The sequence below is a fragment of the Salmo trutta genome, unplaced genomic scaffold (genome assembly GCF_901001165.1).
Source record: "Salmo trutta unplaced genomic scaffold, fSalTru1.1, whole genome shotgun sequence".
Lineage (NCBI taxonomy): Eukaryota > Metazoa > Chordata > Actinopteri > Salmoniformes > Salmonidae > Salmo > Salmo trutta.
The window spans coordinates 11,888,406-11,903,007 of NW_021822911.1; the positions used below are offsets into that span (position 1 = coordinate 11,888,406).

Here is a 14,602-nt window from a genome sequence, read left to right on the forward strand (position 1 = left end):
TCTCCAAGGATGACAGGGACAAGATTGTAGACCTACACAAGGCTGGAATGGGCTACAAGACCCTCGCCAAGCAGCTTGGTGAGAAGGTGACAACATTTGGTGCGATTATTCGCAGATGGAAGAAACACAAAAGAACTGTCAATATCCCTCGGCCTGGGGCTCCATGCAAGATCTCACCTTGTGGAGTTGCAATGATCATGAGAACGGTGAGGAATCAGCCCAGAATTACACGGGAGGATCTTGTCAATGATCTCAAGGCAGCTGGGACCATAGTCACCAAGAAAACAATTGGTAACACACTACGCCATGAAGGAATGAAATCCTGCAGCGCCCGCAAGGTCCCCCTGCTCAAGAATACATATACATGCCTGTCTGAAGTATGCCAATGAACATCTGAATGACTCAGAGGACAACTGGTGAAAGTGTTGTGGTCAGATGAGACCAAAATGGAGCTCTTTGGCATCAACTCGCCGTGTTTGGAGGAGGAGGAATGCTGCCTATGACCCCAAGAACACCATCTCCACCGTCAAACATGGAGGTGGAAACATTATGCTTTGGGGGTGTTTTTCTGCTAAGGGGTCAGGACAACTTCACCGCATCAAAGGGACGATGGACAGGGCCATGTACCGTCAAATCTTGGGTGAGAACCTCCTTCCCTCAGCCAGGGCATTAAAAATGGGTTGTGGATTGGCATTCCAGCATGACAATGACCCAAAACACATGGCCAAGGCAACAAAGGAGTGGCTCAAGAAGAAGCACATTAAGGTCCTGGAGTGGCCTAGCCAGTCTCCAGACCTGAATCCCATAGAAAATCTGTAGAGGGAGCTGAAGGTTCGAGTTGCCAAACGTAAGCCTCGAAACCATTATGACTTGGAGAAGATCTGCAAAGAGGAGTGGGACAAAATCCCTCCTGAGATGTGTGCAAACCTGGTGGCCAACTACAAGAAACGTCTGATCTCTGTGATTGCCAACAAGGGTTTTGCCACCAAGTACTAAGTCATGTTTTGCAGAAGGGTCAAATACGTATTTCCCTCATTAAAATGCAAATCATTTTATAACATTTTTGACATGCGTTTTTCTGGATATTTTTGTTGTTATTCTGTCTCTCACGGTTCAAATAAACCTACTATTACAATTATAGACTGATAATTTCTTTGTAAGTGGGCAAACGTACAAAATCAGCAGGGGATCAAATACTTTTTTCCCCCACTGTAGACCTACTGTAGGACCCATAACTTCACCTAACAACAACATAGACCTACTGTAGGACCCATAACTTCACCTAACAACAACATAGACCTACTGTAGGACCCATAACTTCACCTAACAACAACATAGACCTACTGTAGGACCCATAACTTCACCTAACAATAACATAGACCTACTGTAGGACCCATAACTTCACCTAACAACAACATAGACCTACTGTAGGACCCATAACTTCACCTAACAATAACATAGACCTTGGACTATAAATAATTTAATATTTCAGGTGAAACATGGAAACTAAAATGTCTCTGTTATGACATTTCATAACCTGATCACCAGATAATTTTGTGAATAATCCCACTAGGCTACTCTGTAATGGGTTGTCATTCTAAATGTCCCGAATAAAGGAACATGACGGAATTGCGCATCACATTTAACAAACCAAACATTGAAATACCCTTATAGAAGGTAAAGTAAAAACCCAAACCGGTCCGTGCATCAATACTGGTATATAGTAAAATACGGTTTACCGCCCATCCCCAAGGCTAGGTTGAGAGTGGGCAGACATCGTACACATCACACTCAGGCAGACAAGACGTTTGATCCGACCAAAGACCCAATCCATCTCTACTATTAGTTCATGTTAGTAAACAATAAACAAACTGTGTCCTTTCAGTTGAGCGTACTAGCACTACGCCTGTCTACCAATCCATCTATACTATTAGTTCATGTTAGTAAACTGTAAACAAACTGGATCCTTTCAGTTGAGCGTACTAGCACTACGCCTGTCTACCAGAAGTTGATGCTGTTGCTATGCAACCTCGCTACCAATCTATTCCTAGTATTTACTGAATATCTGTCTACCAAGTTGTTAAGTTGTTTGTTCTCCCTTTGCACCACCTCCACCTTGCTATGAATAGAGTCTACAGCACCTTTCATCCCTTTGTACCACCTCCACCTTGCTATGAATAGTCTACAGTACCTTTCATCCCTTTCTACCACCTCCACCTTGCCATGAATAGAGTCTACAGCACCTTTCATCCCTTTGTACCACCTCCACCTTGCCATGAATAGAGTCTACAGTACCTTTCATCCCTTTGTACCACCTCCACCTTGCTATGAATAGAGTCTACAGCACCTTTCATCCCTTTGTACCACCTCCACCTTGCCATGAATAGAGTCTACAGTACCTTCCAGCTCCGTGTTCAACATCCATATCAGTAAACCTCTCCCCACTTGCCCTCTTACTAGGGGATGGTTTGGTTCCATCGCTGATACCTATTGGCCAACTTGGTTTTGTTTTGTTGATTGGGTTGGTTGTCCTTAACAACGATGATGCTGGAATCCTCTGAAACCAGCGACATGTTTCTTTGAGTTCGTAAGTATCTCTCGTCAATGAATCGTTCAAGCTCTTCAATGGATACTGAATCCTCCAGCGTGTTTACAGGGATAGTTAAACACTGCTCTCTGGTACTCAGACGAGATGCTCTGAAATCAGAGTAGATAAATTCACTCTATGAAAGCACCCGAATGTCCATTGAGAAAGCACAACGACTATACCATTTAGCTAAGAATGACGGGAATAATCAAGTCAATAAACGTTGGGTAGTTAGTTAGATAGAATATAGTTAATATACTGGCAAGTTTGATGTATAAGTAGCCAACTAACGGTAGGTAGCTAGTTAACACACCGGTACATACTGCTGTAATAACATGCTAACAAATTGTCAGCCAAAATAACGTGTAAGGTAACTTATTTGAAAAGTCATAACTTTATTACATTGCTCAACATTTTCGTAACATTTGTCAAAATTAGTTAAAGCAAAGAATTTGTATCGGCTCTAGTTGGACTTCGGCTGAATATTTTCCTCCATTTTCTTCAAATCTGAAAAGCCACGCCCAGGTCGCAGTTGTAAATGAGAACTTGTTCTCAACTGGCCTACCTGGTTTATGAAGAATTGCATTATGGGCCCTAAAAGCACGGAAATAGTGGCCACTGCTCGTATACTTCGTGTTTTGGCGAATTTAGTAGGACATCCAGGAACTTTTGGCATACTAACTACATCATACTATGACCAATAAGCACACTATATACTCAGTTAACATCACAAATAGTACGGTTAGTATGAGTATTCTAACACAGCTTAGGTCTCTGGGCTGCCATTTTGTTTCTGTTTAAATCCTTGATTTAAAAAAAGCCACACAACAATCTGTCAATCTGCAGTTGAAACAATAACAAAGCTGTAATTCCACCACTGTTTGGTAATAAGATGATGATGATGGGGCTGGAGAAATGTAACTACTCTCAAATTCATAGACAGACCTATGGATGCAAGGACTGACCATCCATGATATCAACATTATAGTTTTAACCATGTTGAGGCTATACAGTGTTGGTTTACATTGTTTCTAAACATTGGAGTAAAAAAAGCTTATATTCTGATGGGGTACAACAGTTGAACTAAGCTCATGAGGCATGTGTTATATTCTTCAAGAATCAATGGCTATAAATAAATAATTTAAAAGTCACAATATGGATGTAGCTATTGCATATTTCCGCTTTAACACCAAACATCAGTTCAACAACTGCAGAGTTTGTGCCTCTGTTTTTAAAACAGTACTTACTAGTGTTAATCAGGGAACGGTTTCTCAAAACCATCTTATTGCTAAGTTCACCGTTAGAACCACTGGACGCCTTAAGATGCGTTTGGGAAACCGTGCCCAGATATCCAGTTTCCTCCTCTTCTTCCTCCTCCTTTATCAATGTAACAGTCATCTCCCTCTCCTCCTCTTTCACTCCATAAACTGCATCCTCCTCTTCTTTTACTGTGACATCCTCCTCCTCTTTCACTCTGAACGCGTCTTTTTCTTCTTTCACAGTAATGGCCTCACCCTCTACTTCTTGTTTTACTGTGACATCCTCATCTTCTTTAGCAGGAGAGTAGCTCAGTGACCGCATGGTTGTGAATGTTAGCTAGCTAGGCTAATGCTAACTTAACCAGCTCGCTAGCTGACTAATAACAACAACACCGTAAATATGAAATTAAATCGGATAACTAACTAGACGACAGAAGTGGGTTTAAAACACAGAGGCTAATATACACTAACGCGTCTAAAGAGCTTTATCGGTTCGGCTATTTTGTCTAGCAAGCTACCGTGGTGTCCGACTAACTGTTGCTGCTGTTGAAAGAAGAGTTCCGTCCACTAGATTATACGTCACACCAACAGCATTGCGTTAAATTACCTTAAATTCCCAGACCGCCATCTGCTGACTGGAGTGGGTAACGCAGTTGAGTAAAATGTTTATTTTGTCAGACAAAAAGTTAAAGGGTAGGAATAAGGGACATCGCTGGTCCTAAAATATTCATTAGCCTAAATATTCATTAGCCCCCCTTAAATAAATCAATATCAGTCAATATATTTTTTCTGTGATTTATTTTTTTCGTGAACAGTTACATCGCATCTTAAACTTTTACCGGGCTGCACTAGGACCAGGGGAGGCTGCTGCTGCACTAGTGACTGTAAGACTTTCTTCAGTAAAGATGGCGGACAGAAATACTAGGAGAGAGGGGTACCCCTACACAGAACTGAACTGGATCAAAGATGGAGGACAGAAATACTAGGAGAGAGGGGTACCCCTACACAGAACTGAACTGGATCAAAGATGGCGGACAGAAATACTAGGAGAGAGGGGTACCCCAACACAGAACTGAACTGGATCAAAGATGGAGGACAGAAACACTAGGAGAGAGGGGTACCCCTACACAGAACTGAACTGGATCAAAGATGGCGGACAGAAATACTATGAGAGAGGGGTACCCCAACACAGAACTGAACTGGATCAAAGATGGCTGACAGAAACACTAGGAGAGAGGGGTACCCCTACACAAAACTGAACTGGATCAAAGATGGCGGACAGAAATACTAGGAGAGAGGGGTATCCCTACACAGAACTGACCTGGATCAAAGATGGTGGACAGAAATACTAGGAGAGAGGGGTACCCCTACACAGAACTGATGTGGATCAAAGATGGAGGACAGAAATACTAGGAGAGAGGGGTACCCCTACACAGAACTGAACTGGATCAAAGATGTCGGAGAGAAATACTAGGAGAGAGGGGTACCCCTACACAGAACTGAACTGGATCAGTTAATTTACGAAAATCGCGATTTAGCAAGCTACCTGACTAGCTAACATTAGCCAGCTAGCTGACTAGCTAACATTAGCCAGCTACCTGACTAGCTAACATTAGCCAGCTAGCTGACTAGCTAACATTAGCCAGCTAGCTGACGAGCTAACATTGACCAACTAGCTGACTAGCTAACATTAGCCAGCTAGCTGACTAGCTAACATTAGCCAGCTAGCTGACTAGCTTTATGGGTGTTGTGACATGAGTATGAAATTGTCATTCTGGTTGTTTTAGGGACTCCTGAAACAACCAGCAAACCAGGCTGTCGTTTTGTTAAACAGTGGATGTATAGAATCTAGCTAGCTGAAGAATTTACTGCAAATTGAATGTACAATTGTGTAAGCTTGCCTTGCTGATATTTGCCATGCAGATAGATGAAATAACGTAGCTAGCTATGTTCTTGCTTATTGTGCAGTGGACGATTAAAATACCTGTATGCCTATGGATGTGTAGCTAGCTATCTAGCCGATCTGTGTATGGACCCAAACGTTTGGTATACATATTAGTTCAGAACCTATGAACCTCAGCTATCATAGCCAGTTGTATCAACTTCAAAACAGCCTGAATGACATTAATGAAGCCTATGGACTGAGTAGAATATAATATCATGTTGTACCAAGGATGCAAGTCCTATATACATGTAGTTATTACCATGCATGAGATCCCCACATTGTAGCCTGTACATTTAATATATTCACTGATCATGTACTCTACCTTGGCAAATAAAGGTGCAGTTTAGGTATGAATGTCTTCGAGATTATTTTTCAGTCATATCCAATACCAGGAGTATCAAATTCCAGTCTTTGAATGACGCTGTGTCTGCATGTATGTATTACAATTATACACTTCAACAGTTTTACCAATCTTAGTCCTGGGACATCAATGGTTACATATTGTAACTAATATACTAGAAACAGGATTTAACTAGTTAATTCATATATACAGAAATATAATTTAAAAAAACAGAACACTACACTTCCTATGCATCATGTAAATACTCTAACACTGGTTCATCTCAACATCTAATGCCCTTCATCTGCATTGATCTGATAAACACAGGATAGGTGGAGTATTTCATCACATTAAACTTCATTTCAACCAGTAGAGAATGTGAAACGCTTTATTGAAAAGCTCATTATCCAAGTGTTATAAATACAAGTTCAATCTGTCCTTCAATGCACATCTGTTGTGCATTATAAAAACAGAGGAAGAAAGAGGAGGTGGTGAGAGAGGTGTAAAAGACAGAAAGGGAAAGAGGTAAGCACATAGGAGCAGGGAAGGCAGCACATGATTAATGAATCACAGTGCTACATAAATATTCTCTCAGTTCATCACAATTACATAATAGTGTCTCTCGTCGGCCCAAAGGTTCTTAAAAGCAGGTGAGGTGGTGATGATGGGACTGGGGGTTGGCATCCTCTCACATCAAAACATACCTGCAGACGAGAGACAGATGGAGAGAGAGAACATGTTTAAACCTTGTGTTTTTATTTTTTATTCTAACATTGTTAGTCATCAATCAGGAGGTGAAATGTAAAACTGACCTTGGATCATTAACTCTGGGACTACTGCATCTCTATCTTTATTTCAATGTAAAGCATCTCTTTAATAATACTTCCTGTATAATATAAACTGACCTTGGATCATTAACTCTGGGACTACTGCATCTCTGTCTGTATTTCAATGTAAAGCATCTCTTTAATAATACTTCCTGTATAATATAAACTGACCTTGGATCATTAACTCTGGGACTACTGCATCTCTATCTGTATTTCAATGTAAAGCATCTCTTTAATAATACTTCCTATATAATATAAACTGACTTGGGATCATTAACTCTGGGACTACTGCATCTCTATCTGTATTTCAATGTAAAGCATCTCTTGAATAATACTTCCTGTTGACCTGACCAAGTGACCTCTCACCTCTGATCATGCTGTGCCCTCTATGCAGTTCAGATGCAGGAGGGGTTCACCGACACAGCTGATATAACCTAGAGGATTTAGGGAGAAGGGGAGAGAGGGATGAAGTGAAGGAGAGAGACTGATACATGAATGTGTGGGTTATAGGGTGTCAAATTTTTTCAATATGGGGGATTTAAAATAGCCTGTTTTGTTTTTGCACAGACATCACACCCTTACCTAAACAGCACCCTCACCTGAGAAGTAGAAATCAAAGGAAAGAAACTGGGAATTGAATAACTGCAGTTCACATAGCTAAGTAAATGAAAGAATACTCTTATTGCAATGTGAATGGCTCTTAAAAGAGCATTTGGTTGTGCATAGTGTAGTCTAGGGTCCTCGTGTCCATCCTCATGAAGTTACGCAGGACACAGGTAGCCTTCACACACCTGAATTCCTCCAGGAGGCAGTCCTAGATGACCCTGGTCACCCAACCTTGCAGTGCCCTACACGGTAACTGTAGGCAATCGTTTTGAAGGAATCTCCAGTTACAAGGTATCTGTAGGAATATGGAAGACAATGTAATTATTAGACTGTTACATCACCAGGTCATTGTGGATTACTAAAGTATAATATCCCTGATAACAAATCATGATAACATTGGATTGATAGATGCATGGGCACACATATGTACATGTGTAGCATGTGACAATAACAGGATCATATCAAGCATGGCATCACAAATGAATACATAAATACCACTTGAAGCTTGATAATGAGTTGATCATTTGAATCAGCTGTGCAGTGTGAAGGCAAAAACAACAATGTGCCCCTCTTTGAGTCCCCAGGACTGAGAACCAGGACTGAGAACCACTGCTCTTCATTGGGACCTCTTCATATGTAGACTGGCTTTCATAGAGCTCTTTATCTGAGGACAGAAAACCTCACAAGAAACAGACTTCATTATAGTCAAATTACACCACACTGAATATTATGTTACTATTATCTCCGTCCTCACTTCTAGGGACAGGAACTACACAAAAGTACCTGCCCTATCCAGAATAGCCTCCTCTCTCACTGACAGTTGGGGCTGCTATCCTTTCACCCTCCTCCATGGCTGTTCTACATTTGGAGTTTGTTTTTTACAGTGATAAATAGATAGCTGGTCAGATGTGAAGGAGGAGGTTGATCATCAGGAGTCAGATGTGATGGAGGAGGTTGATCATCAGGAGTCAGATGTGAAGGAGGAGGTTGATCATCAGGAGTCAGATGTGAAGGAGGAGGTTGATCATCAGGAGTCAGATGTGAAGGAGGAGGTTGATCATCAGGAGTCAGATGTGAAGGAGGAGGTTGATCATCAGGAGTCAGATGTGAAGGAGGAGATTGATCATCAGTGAACCTCTAGGATTGTGGCTGGGCTGGCGTTTACACTTCCAGCTTGGTCATATATTTTGATACATTGAATGTTGATATTGTGAACCTATGTTATATATTTGTACCTCCTGTTTCAGGAAGTGATGTCACTAAGTACTGCCCCTATATATACAGTGCAGTCGGCAAGTATTCAGACCCCTTCACTTTTCCCACATTTTGTTACGTTACAGCCTTATTCTAAAATGGATGAAAAATGTAAAAAATCCTCATCACTACATCTACACACAATACCCCATAATGACATCACAATACCCCATAATGGAAAAGTGAAAACAGATTTTTATAAATGTTTCAAATGTAAAAAAAAACCAACAACTGAAATATTCTTCAAAGCAGTCACCCTTTGCTTTGATGACAGCTTTGCACACTCTTGGCATTCTCTCAACCAGCTTCATGAGGTAGTCACCTGGAATTAATTTCAATTAACAGGTGTGCCTTGTTAAATGTTGATTTGTGGAATTTCTTTCCTTCTTAATGCATTTGAGCCAATCAGTTGTGTTGTGACAAGGTATGGGTGGCTCTCATGAGGATTGCCACAGGAAAGGAAGACCCAGAGTTACCTCTGCTGCAGAAGATAGGTTCATTAGAGTTAACTGCACCTCAGATTGCAGCCCAAATAAATGCTTCACAGAGTTCAAGTAACTGACACATCTCAACATCAACTGTTCAGAGGTGACTGCGTGAATCAAGCCTTCATTGTTGAATTGCTGCATTCAAAAACACTGTTTACAAAAGCTTTGTCAAAGAACCAGAAGGCCGGCATAGTATTTACAAAAGCTTTGTTAAAGAACAAGAAGGCCAGCACACTGTTTACAAAAGCTTTGTTAAAGAAAAAGAAGGCCCACACACTGTTTACAAAAATAGCTTTTCTTTCAAAGGAACAGTATAGACCTAGTCTGTTCATTATATACATCTACATGATGTATTGTTACACCATGTAGGAGCAGTATAGACCTAGTCTGTTCATTATATACATCTACATGATGTATTGATACACCATGTAGGAGCAGTATAGACCTAGTCTGTTCATTATATACATCTACATGATGTATTGTTACACCATGTAGGAGCAGTATAGACCTAGTCTGTTCATTATATACATCTACATGATGTATTGTTACACCATGTAGGAGCAGTATAGACCTAGTCTGTTCATTATATACATCTACATGATGTATTGTTACACCATGTAGGAGCAGTATAGACCTAGTCTGTTCATTATATACATCTACATGATGTATTGTTACACCATGTAGGAGCAGTATAGACCTAGTCTGTTCATTATATACATCTACATTATGTATTGTTACACCATGTAGCAGCAGTATAGACCTAGTCTGTTCATTATAGACATCTATATGATGTATTGTGTCACCAAAATAAAGGGAAATTATATCATTTTATAGTAATACAATTGCTCAGAGAAAGAGATTTAGTTTAACATGTAATTCTCAAAATGTAAGGGTCTGAATTATTGCCACCCATGTTTTTAATTCTCCAGCACCCTCCCCTTGGGAGGATAACGACACTGAAATGTTTTATGAGATTAGAGAACACATTGGGTGGGACCTTAGACCATTCCTCCATACAGAATCTCTCCATGTCCTTGATTTATTTAGTCTGCGCTTATGGACTGCCCTGTTCAATTCAAACCACAGGTTTTCAATGGAGTTCAAGTCCGAAGACTGAGATGGCCATTGAAAATGTTGATTTTGTGCCCAATTAATCATTTCTTTGTGGATGTTGATGTGTCTTGCTGGAAGATCCACTTTCAGCCTCCTAGCAGAGAGGTAACCAGGTTTTGGGCTAAAATATCCTGGTAGTGGGTCAAGTTTATTTATTTATTTTATACAGTAATTTTTGCTCATCTTTATCAAGGGTATCAATAACTAGATGCTTATTTGATATCTAGTTATTTGACTCAATCAGAAATACAGATGTGGAGTAGATGTAGAGTTTGTTTTAAATTCTCATACAAATCTGAACTAATCAAACAACACTTGTTGCTCTTTATACGTGTTGATATAATATTAATATTTAATGGAGAGGAAAAAAACGTTTCCCTAAACTGCTTTATAATATTATAATTCAATGAAGAAGAAAAATAGTTTTCCCTCCTCAACTGCGTTTCCTCCCTCCAGACAGCAGATGGCGATATGTGTCTTTCAGGCGATGTTTCTAGTGTGACGTATAATCTAGTGGACGGAACGCTTCTTCAACAACTGCAGCCACCTCGGTAGCTCGCTAGCCGACAAAGTCGGAACATTCAAGTTCTTTAGACAATTTCGTGGTTTAATTGCCACTATGATTTAAACATACTTATGTGGAAACAACTAGCTACCCCATTTAATATCATATTTACGTTGTAAGTCAACTATCTGGCTGGTTAAGTTAGCACTAGCCTAGCTAGCTAACATCCCCGACCATGCGCTCACTAAGCTACTCTCCTCCTGCTAAAGAAGAGGTCTGTTGGACGGAGAAAGAAGCTCTGGGGCTGAACATTGTCGTGAAAGTGGAGAAGGAAGAGGAGGATGTCACATTACAAAGACAAGTAGAAGGTGAGGCTGTTACAGTGAAAGAAGAAGAGAAAGACGTTACAGTGAAAGACGAGGAAGACGCGTTCAGAGTGAAAGAGGAGGAGGAAGATGCAGTTTTTGGAGTGGAGGATGAAGTGAAAGAAGATGAAGACGTTTTTGGAATGAAGGATGAAGAGGGGGAGATTACTGTCACATTAGAGGAGGATGAAGAAGAGAAGACTGGAGAACTGATTAACACCAGTAAATACAGTGAGTACTATCTTATAAAACAGGGACATTGATCTGATTAACACCAGTAAATACAGTGAGTACTATCTAATAAAACAGGGACATTGATCTGATTAACACCAGTAAATACAGTGAGTACTATCTAATAAAACAGGGACATTGATCTGATTAACACCAGTAAATACAGTGAGTACTATCTAATAAAACAGGGACATTGATCTGATTAACACCAGTAAATACAGTGAGTACTATCTTATAAAACAGGGGCATTGATCTGATTAACACCAGTAAATACAGTGAGTACTATCTAATAAAACAGGGACATTGATCTGATTAACACCAGTAAATACAGTGAGTACTATCTTATAAAACAGGGACACAAACTCTGCAGTTGTTGAACTAATGTGTGATTTTTAAAAGGGCATTCTAGACTTGAATATGTTTTTGTACTGTGTGAATTGTTCATGACGTCCTCCAGGGATTTTTAAACTTTTCCTGTTGAAAAGGGATATATAAATACAGTAAAGTATAAACACACTAAAGGGAAACAAATAAATATTTTGAGCAAAATAGTGTTTTTTTAGACAACTGCAAACTGGAAGGAGTGAGTGATGTCATAGTAAGGCCTTCAAGGAGTTGGCTTGATGGGAAGTCGTGATGTCATCCAATAGGAGACTGATCTTCATGTGAATATTCATTATTCTTTTTAAAATCCTTCCTGTTCTGTCAAGTTGGTTGTTGATCATTGCTAGAAAGCCATTTTCTCTTCTTGCATTGACTTTCAAGACGATTTAAGTCCAAACTGTAACTAGGCCACTCAGGAACATGCAATGTCATCTTGGTAAGCTCCTCCAGTGTAGATTTGGCCTTGTGGTTTAGGTTATTGTCCTGTTAGGACAGTTTTTTGTATTCAGATCTCTGAAATGCTCTCTAACTACGTAACATTTAGTGTCTCCTTATGTTACGCTGGGAAAACAGTTTTCATGGGCACAGAAATCCTAAATCATTTCAGAGTTTGCTAAATCCAATGGTTCAAACCGAGAGTCACCTTAACTTTATTGACAACACCCAAATGGATACTGTCATTAATGTGGTTGTTCAATAATTACACATAATACTTAATACTGTAGCTGTTTAGTTACAGTCACATGTTCAACTATCATCAGCTGATCCAGGAAATGGATTTTCGAATGACAGTCACATGACAAACATCACGACATGCAACAACAACCAAGTGCTTCTTCATTCATTACTCTGGTAAAGACAGTTATGCCGTGCTCCACGTTGGATCCAACATCCCTAACAAATTGATGTTTATAATGTGTTATTGTCTGCTTGATTTACAGTAGGGTCTCGTTAGTCTGTTTGGACACAGAGATACTTAGCTCATAATGTGTAGAGAACTGTTCCTTGGTGGATAGGCTATTGTACAACACACAGAGCTATTTTCCTTTATTCAGGACATTTAGAATGACAACTCATTACAGAGTAGCCTAGTGGGATTATTCACAAAATGATCTGGTGATCAGGTTATGAATTGTCATGACAAAGACATTTTAGTTTCCTTGTTTCACCTGAAATATTACATTATTTATAGTCCTAGGTCTATGTTGTTGTTAGATAAAGTTATGGGTCCTACAGTAGGTCTATGTTATTGTTAGGTGAAGTTATGGGCCAATTTGTTAAACACTTAGTGTACAAACCCTTATTGTCAGGCTGATGGCAAAGCTAGCCAAAGAGCATTTTACTGGTTGAAGTGTTTTTTAAAGAATAAAGCAGTTGATTTGCGACAATAACACAAACATATTAAGCAGGAGGTTCAAACGAGCCTTACAATTATAATCCAAAAGTAATGTGAAATGCACTCATATGCAACCTGTAAATGGAGGCTATTTTTGCTGTCATCCTATGAGAACTCCCCTGAGTTTTCCCCCACGGTGGTGAATTAGTGAATAGACACAGAGCTTAATGTGAGTTTCCTTGAGTAGCACTCCTGATCTTGTGCTGATAGTGTGCTGTAATATTCAGAATACATTGTGAAAAACGAAAATCTTCGCTCACCATTTTTGCTCCAGGCAGATATACTACATCCATAACTAGTGGTTTCCTCATTACCAGATATACTACATCCATAACTAGCGGTTTCCTCATTACCAGATATACTACATCCATAACTAGTGGTTTCCTCATTACCAGATATACTACATCCATAACTAGTGGTGTCCTCATTACCAGATATACTACATCCATAACTAGCGGTTTCCTCATTACGAGATATTCTACATCCATAACTAGTGGTTTCCTCATTACCAGATATACTACATCCATAACTAGTGGTTTCCTCATTACCAGATATACTACATCCATAACTAGTGGTTTCCTCATTAGCAGATATACTACATCCATAACTAGCGGTTTCCTCATTACCAGATATACTACATCCATAACTAGTGGTGTCCTCATTACCAGATATACTACATCCATAACTAGCGGTTTCCTCATTACGAGATATTCTACATCCATAACTAGTGGTTTCCTCATTACCAGATATACTACATCCATAACTAGTGGTTTCCTCATTACCAGATATACTACATCCATAACTAGTGGTTTCCTCATTACCAGATATACTACATCCATAACTAGTGGTTTCCTCATTAGCAGATATACTACATCCATAACTAGCGGTTTCCTCATTACCAGATATACTACATCCATAACTAGTGGTTTCCTCATTACCAGATATACTACATCCATAACTAGTGGTTTCCTCATTACCAGATATACTACATCCATAACTAGTGGTTTCCTCATTACCAGATATACTACATCCATAACTAGTGGTTTCCTCATTACCAGATATACTACATCCATAACTAGTGGTTTCCTCATTACCAGATATACTACATCCATAACTAGTGGTTTCCTCATTACCAGATATACTACATCCATAACTAGTGGTTTCCTCATTACCAGATATACTACATCCATAACTAGTGGTTTCCTCATTACCAGATATACTACATCCATAACTAGTGGTTTCCTCATTACCAGATATACTACATCCATAACTAGTGGTTTCCTCATTACCAGATATACTACA

General features: G+C 39.6%; 1 long non-coding RNA gene across 1 annotated transcript; it reads right to left on the bottom strand.

The window, feature by feature from the left end:
* Positions 1 to 2,508: 2,508 nt before the first annotated feature.
* On the bottom strand, positions 2,509 to 3,885 carry LOC115186537 (uncharacterized). The gene is made up of 2 exons (XR_003875758.1): positions 3,835 to 3,885; positions 2,509 to 2,697 (listed from the first exon to the last, which is right to left on the bottom strand). It is a non-coding gene; the product is annotated as an uncharacterized LOC115186537 (long non-coding RNA).
* Between the last annotated feature and the right edge of the window lie 10,717 nt (positions 3,886 to 14,602).